The following is an 8,036-nucleotide window of genomic DNA, read 5'->3' on the forward strand; positions in this document are numbered from 1 at the left end:
GTTACAAATTATTTGAAATGGAATAAAATTGAACACGCAAGATTGGTACAAGTACTTGTGAACGGGAAGCTACCCGGGCTGCGAGAACTGGGACTGGACAATAAGAATAAATGGCTGCAATACCAGCAAATGCAGACATTTATAGAGGCCAAAATATCCAAGATAAACAGACCGCTAACTAAATTTGAAAAAATATTAGTTGAACAACAAATTCCAACCAAAAAATTATCGAAGATATATGATGAACTACTTCCTTCTGGCCCCCTTAGAGAGATAACTAGCATAAAGAAGTGGGAAGCAGAAATGGGAAATTCTTTACCAGAGGAAGAATGGGAAAAAATCTTTGAAATTATACACAGAACAACCATAGCAAACAGATATCAAGAGAGAAACTATAAGATCGCAATGAGATGGTACAGGAGCCCAGTAGCATTAAATTTAATTAATAAAGGAAATAAGGATTTATGCTGGAGATGTAATTTAGAAAGAGGAACGATGGAACATATAGGTCGTACGGTGAGAGGATTCTGGAACAAGATATTCGAGATTTACTACAAAGTATCAGGAGTAGAGGAGACCCCAAGTATGGAAATCTTGTTACTGTCCTTGACATCAAAATCAATAAAAACAATTAAAACAGATATCATACATCACATGACATCCGCAGCCAGAACACTAAAAGCAAGAAATTGGAAAAAAACAAGGAGCCCAACAATAACGGAATGGATATGTGAAATGAACGAAATTCAATATATGGAAAAACAGATAAGAGACGAGGGGAGAGACGAAGGGTTTATAACAAGCCAAATACCAGAAGTCTGGTAAAAATGGGACAGTTTCGGACATCAAGAGAAATATTACAATTTATATAAATGGAAGGAACGGGATCTTGGGTTTTTTTGTTTTTTTTTTCTCTTCTTGCTGTTTTGATTGGCTGGTTGTATGAAAGTGGTATGGATGAAATATAGGTACAAATATGGTTGTAACAGGGTAGGTAGAAAAGGAGGGATAATGATTAAGCTTGTTTATTAATTTATGGATTGTCATATTAAAATATCATTATATGTACCTTTTGTATGATGGATATGATGTAAAGATGTTTATGTTTAATTGGTATGTACTGGTATTAATTACTGTTTTTATAAAAAAATTGAGCGAAAATCTAATAAAGAGAGATTGAAAAAAAAAAAAAAACTAGCAGCATGGCAAGAGGGTGCTACATAGGGATGGGCGAACGGTTCGACCCGAGCATGAGTTAGGGCCGAACTTTGGCTGTTCAGACATTCTCCGATCAACCAAATTCAGCCTGCAAATTCATTAAGTGGAGCCTTTGGGGGGTATAATACGTTCTCAATAATATATAAAGTTGAGTAAGTTTTTTTGGGTTTTTTTTAAGTGAACAAAAGTAATGTAATTCGGACCGAACCCAAATTTTAGCAGTACTGACCATAGGTATTCCTAGTCTATGCTGTTAAACGCTTTGGTAGCGTCTAGCAATAACAGCGCCCTATTACCCATATTATCTGCCTGTGTTTGAACATTAAGGAATAATCTTCTGAGATTCATGGCAGTGGATTTATTGGGCATGAAACCTGCCTGGTCCTCATTAGGGATGAGCTTCGAGTTCGAGTCGAACTCATGTTCGACTCGAACATTGGCTGTTCGCAAGTTCGCCGAACAGCGAACAATTTGGGGTGTTCGCAGCAAATTCGAATGCCGCAGAACACCCTTTAAAAGTCTATGGGAGAAATCAAAAGTGCTAATTTTAAAGGCTAATATGCAAGTTATTGTCATGAAAAGTGTTTGGGGACCTGGGTCCTGCCCCAGGGGACATGGATCAATGCAAAAAAAAGTTTTAAAAACGGCCGTTTTTTCAGGAGCAGTGATTTTAATAATGCTTAAAGTCAAACAATAAAAGTGTAATATCCCTTTAAATTTCGTACCTGGGGGGTGTCTATAGTATGCCTATAAAGGGGCGCATGTTTCCTGTGTTTAGAACAGTCTGACAGCAAAATGACATTTTGAAGGAAAAAACTCATTTAAAACTACCCGCGGCTATTGCATTGCCGACAATACACATTTCAGTTCATTGATAATAATGGCATGGGAATTCCCCAAAGGGGAACCCCAAACCAAAATTTAAAAAAAAAATGACGTAGGAGTCCCCCTAAATTCTATACCAGGCCCTTCAGGTCTGATTTGGATATTAAGGGGAACCCCGGCCAAAATTTAAAAAAAAAAAAAGACGTGGGGTTCCCCCTAAATTCCATACCAGACCCTACAGGTCTGGTATGGATTTTAAGGGGACCCCCGTGCCAAAAAAAAAAAAAAAAAAAAGGCGTGGGGTCCCCCCAAAAATCCATACCAGACCCTTATCCGAGCACGCAACCTGGCAGGCCGCAGGAAAAGAGGGGGGGACGAGAGTGCGGGCCCCCCCCTCCTGAACCGTACCAGGCCACATGCCCTCAACATTGGGAGGGTGCTTTGGGGTAGCCCCCCAAAACACCTTGTCCCCATGTTGATGAGGACAAGGGCCTCATCCCCACAACCCTGGTCGGTGGTTGTGGGGGTCTGCGGGCGGGGGGCTTATCGGAATCTGGAAGCCCCCTTTAACAAGGGGACCCCCAGATCCCGGCCCCCCCCTGTGTGAAATGGTAAGGGGGTACTTACCCCTACCATTTCACTAAAAAACTGTCAAAAATGTTAAAAATTACAAGAGACAGTTTTTGACAATTCCTTTATTTAAATGCTTCTTTCTTCTATCTTCCTTCATCTTCTGGTTCTTCTGGTTCTTCTGGCTCTTCTGGTTCTTCCTCCGGCGTTCTCGTCCAGCATCTCCTCCGCGGCGTCTTCTATCTTCTTCTCCTCGGGCCGCTCCGCACCCATGGCATGGGGGGAGGCTCCCGCTCTTCTCTTCTTCTTTTCTTCTCTTCTTCTCTTCTTCTCTTCTTCATTTTCTTCTCCGGGCCGCTCCGCATCCATGCTGGCATGGAGGGAGGCTCCCGCTGTGTGACGGCGCTCCTCGTCTGACAGTTCTTAAATAACGGGGGGCGGGGCCACCTGATGACCCCGCCCCCCTCTGACGCACGGTGACTTGACGGGACTTCCCTGTGACGTCACGGGGAATGCCACAGGGAAGTCCCGTCATGTCCCGTGCGTCAGAGGGGGCGGGGTCACGGGTGGCCCCGCCCCCCCCGTTATTTAAGAACTGTCAGACGAGGAGCGCCGTCCCACAGCGGGAGCTTCCCTCCATGTCAGCATGGATGCGGAGCGGCCCGGAGAAGAAAATGAAGAAGAGAAGAAGAGAAGAAAAGAAGAAGAGAAGAGCGGGAGCCTCCCCCCCATGCCATGGGTGCGGCCCGAGGAGAAGAAGATAGAAGACGCCGCGGAGGAGATGCTGGACGAGAACGCCGGAGGAAGAACCAGAAGAGCCAGAAGAACCAGAAGATGAAGGAAGATAGAAGAAAGAAGAAGCATTTAAATAAAGGAATTGTCAAAAACTGTCTCTTGTCATTTTTAACATTTTTGACAGTTTTTTAGTGAAATGGTAGGGGTAAGTACCCCTTACCATTTCACACGGGGGGGGGCGGGATCTGGGGGTCCCCTTGTTAAAGGGGGCTTCCAGATTCCGATAAGCCCCCCACCCGCAGACCCCCACAACCACCAGCCAGGGTTGTGGGGATGAGGCCCTTGTCCTCATCAACATGGGGACAAGGTGTTTTGGGGGGCTACCCCAAAGCACCCTCCCAATGTTGAGGGCATGTGGCCTGGTACGGTTCAGGAGGGGGGGCGCACTCTCGTCCCCCCCTCTTTTCCTGAGGCCTGCCAGGTTGTGTGCTCGGATAAGGGTCTGGTATGGATTTTTGGGGGGACCCCACGCCGTTTTTTTTTTTTTGGCGCGGGGTTCCCCTTAAAATCCATACCAGACCTGAAGGGCCTGGTATAGAATTTAGGGGGACTCCTACGTCATTTTTTTTTTAAATTTTGGTTCGGGGTTCCCCTTTGGGGAATTCCCATGCCGTTATTATCAATGAACTGAAATGTGTATTGTCGGCAATGCAATAGCCGCGGGTAGTTTTAAATGAGTTTTTTCCTTCAAAATGTCATTTTGCTGTCAGACTGTTCTAAACACAGGAAACATGCGCCCCTTTACAGGCATACTATAGACACCCCCCAGGTACGAAATTTAAAGGGATATTACACTTTTATTGTTTGACTTTAAGCATTATTAAAATCACTGCTCCTGAAAAAACGGCCGTTTTTAAAACTTTTTTTTGCATTGATCCATGTCCCCTGGGGCAGGACCCAGGTCCCCAAACACTTTTTATGACAATAACTTGCATATTAGCCTTTAAAATTAGCACTTTTGATTATTCATGTTCATGTCCCATAGACTTTAACGGTGTTCGCACAAACTTTTTTCCTGTTCGCATGTTCTGGTGCGAACCGAACAGAGGGGTGTTCGGCTCATCCCTAGTCCTCATGTACAATAGATGTAATTACTCCGTTCAATCTGATAGCCAGTGCTTTAGCTAATATTTTAAAATAATTCTGTAACAGTGAAATTGGGCGATATGCCCCTGGGTCTACTGGGTCTTTGCCTGGTTTGAGTAATAGAACAATGTTTGCTTTGGACATTGAGACTGGTAAATGCCCCTCCTCTCGGGATTTATTAAAAACCTTAAGCAGTTGAGGAAGTAGTACTTCAGGATACTGTTTATATACCTCCATGGGGATCCCATCTTCCCCCATGGCTTTGCAGTTTGGGAAAGAGCTGACTGCAGTCTGCTGTTCCTCAACTGTAAGTGGGCTCTCTAATTCTGCTCGCTGACCTTTGTTCAGCTCAGGGAAGTCAATCCGCCCCAGGTATTGCTCTAAGTCATCTGGGGTGTATGTTGTACCCTGACTGTATAGGTCTTCATAAAAACCAGCAAGTTCCTGCAGTACCTTCTCTGGTTGGCTAATAGGGATGAGCCGAACACCCCCCTGTTCGGTTCGCACCAGAACATGCGAACAGGAAAAAAGTTCGTTCGAACACGCGAACACCGTTAAAGTCTATGGGACACAAACATGAATAATCAAAAGTGCTAATTTTAAAGGCTAATATGCAAGTTATTGTCATAAAAAGTGTTTGGGGACCTGGGTCCTGCCCCAGGGGACATGGATCAATGCAAAAAAAAGTTTTAAAAACGGCCGTTTTTTCAGGAGCAGTGATTTTAATAATGCTTAAAGTCAAACAATAAAAGTGTAATATCTCTTTAAATTTCGTACCTGGGGGGTGTCTATAGTATGCCTGTAAAGGGGTGCATGTTTCCTGTGTTTAGAACAGTCTGACAGCAAAATTACATTTTGAAGGAAAAAACTCATTTAAAACTACCCGCGGCTATTGCATTGCCGACAATACACATTTCAGTTCATTGATAAAAATGGCATGGGAATTCCCCAAAGGGGGACCCGAACCAAAATTTAAAAAAAAAAATGACGTGGGAGTCCCCCTAAATTCCATACCAGGCCCTTCAGGTCTGGTATGAATATTAAGGGGAACCCGGCCAAAATTTAAAAAAAAAATGACGTAGGGTTCCCCCTAAATTCCATACCAGACCCTTCAGGTCTGGTATGGATTTTAAGGGGAACCCCGCGCCAAAAAAAAAAAAAAACGGCGTGGGGTCCCCCCAAAAATCCATACCAGACCCTTATCCGAGCACGCAACCTGGCAGGCCGCAGGAAAAGAGGGGGGGACGAGAGTGCGCCCCCCCTCCTGAACCGTACCAGGCCACATGCCCTCAACATTGGGAGGGTGCTTTGGGGTAGCCCCCCAAAACACCTTGTCCCCATGTTGATGAGGACAAGGGCCTCATCCCCACAACCCTGGCCGGTGGTTGTGGAGGTCTGCGGGTGGGGGGCTTATCGGAATCTGGAAGCCCCCTTTAACAAGGGGACCCCCAAATCCTGGCCCCCCCCTGTGTGAAATGGTAAGGGGTACTTACCCCTACCATTTCACTAAAAAACTGTCAAAAATGTTAAAAATGACAAGAGACAGTTTTTGACAATTCCTTTATTTAAATGCTTCTTCTTTCTTCTATCTTCCTTCATCTTCTGGTTCTTCTGGCTCTTCTGGTTCTTCCTCTGGCGTTCTCGTCCAGCATCTCCTCCGCGGCGTCTTCTATCTTCTTCTCCTCGGACCGCTCCGCACCCATGGCATGGGGGGGAGGCTCCCGCTCTTCTCTTCTTCTTTTCTTCTCTTCTTCATTTTCTTCTCCGGGCCGCTCCGCATCCATGCTGGCATGGAGGGAGGCTCCCGCTGTGTGACGGTGCTCCTCGTCTGACAGTTCTTAAAAAAAGGGGGGCGGGGCCACCCGGTGACCCCGCCCCCTCTGACGCACGGGACATGACGGGACTTCCCTGTGGCATTTCCCGTTATTTAAGAACTGTCAGACGAGGAGCGCCGTCACACAGCGGGAGCCTCCCTCCATGCCAGCATGGATGCGGAGCGGCCCGGAGAAGAAAATGAAATAGAGAAGAAGAGAAGAAAAGAAGAAGAGAAGAGCGGGAGCCTCCCCCCATGCTGTCACGGAACGCCCCACACTCCGCTTGAGTGCTTCCGTCATATACCGCTTCCTAAGTTCTGGAACACGAGTCCAATGGATCTGGCCATAGGAACCCCAAGAACTAGACAACACCAGTCTTGGAGTACATCAGAACTGTGTTTTATTTTTAGATTTCACAGACCTTTATACAGCAGGGATGACTGAAAGCTAACCTAATTAACATGAGCTAATTTACTACAAAATGTACCCAGACCAGATGACAGTCTTGTAGGCACCGGGCTTCACACATTAATATAAACACAATAGCTGGAGCTAATTACAACTAACAATACAAACAACAATCTCCCCCCTCCTCAGCCCAGACCATTCGTCTATTAGCCAGTGCTGGTGGCTAATGTGATCAGCTCTCTCAATTAACATAAACAACAATGGGTGAAAAGACTCTTAGAGCCACACTAAACACATTATAGCAGAATTGATGACATTAGCATTTAACAGTACGAGTCCCAATGGTATAAATCAGTCACCATTCTAATATGGCATATAAAGGGTTCCAGAGTCTGTGTGTTTTGGGGGGACATGGAGCTGAATCCATAGTAACATCAACCCCAGGGTCCCCAGGCATACAGCTCACAGAGAGCACCATTCCCCCAAATGCTAGGGCCCATAATCGGTGGGCAACAGGCTTGCATACAGTCCTCTCCAACAGCCTCCGTCCCGGCCAGGTCCGTGACATTTCTCCCCTTTCGGCAGGAGACTAACACAGGAGGAGACCCCAGACGGGTTGACTCCGAAGTTAGTAAACAGCTCCAGTCCTCTACTGCCTGTACCCACACCGTACCCCAAATAAATTATTCCAAACAGAGTATCACTCACCCAGCCAACCTCTCTGTCATGCTGTTGGGGGGGCCCACTGCCCAGCATCCCTGGGGTATACAGGTGGAGACTGAAGTCCCATCCACCTTCACAGGAAATCCATCCTCTGTTAGTTGAGGGCAGAGTCCAGCAGTCCTCGGCCCTGTTGCCAGCCCTTCTGCTGGAAACTCCACACCATCTGTTCCGGCTAACTGTTGGAGAGGGAGGCCGACTGCCCCGCCTCCCTGGAACTCTGTAGTTGTTGCTGGTGCTGGGCAGAGGTTGGTAGCACTCTGCCCTGTTGCCAGCACTTCTGCTGGGGACTCCGCATCCTCTGCTCCAGCTAACTGTTGGGGCAGGCAGCTGGCTTCCTCCCCTCCCAAACTGTGTAGCTGCCATTGGGGAGGTGAGCCGGCTGCTTCCTTTTCCATTCCCTCATCTGGCTGCTGGGACGACATGTCGATGGTACTGTCTCCCAGGTACACGGATCTTTGCTGGGGAGGAAAGCCCACTTCCTCCACCCTGGCCAACTGTTGGGGAGGGACAACACACACCTCCTCTCCCTTCTCCCCCTGTATCTGCTGCTGGGAAGTGATTGCCATCTTCTCACCCTGAGCCTCCACAATTGCTGCA

The sequence above is a fragment of the Aquarana catesbeiana genome, linkage group LG09 (genome assembly GCF_042186555.1).
Source record: "Aquarana catesbeiana isolate 2022-GZ linkage group LG09, ASM4218655v1, whole genome shotgun sequence".
NCBI classification, from domain to species: Eukaryota; Metazoa; Chordata; class Amphibia; order Anura; family Ranidae; genus Aquarana; species Aquarana catesbeiana.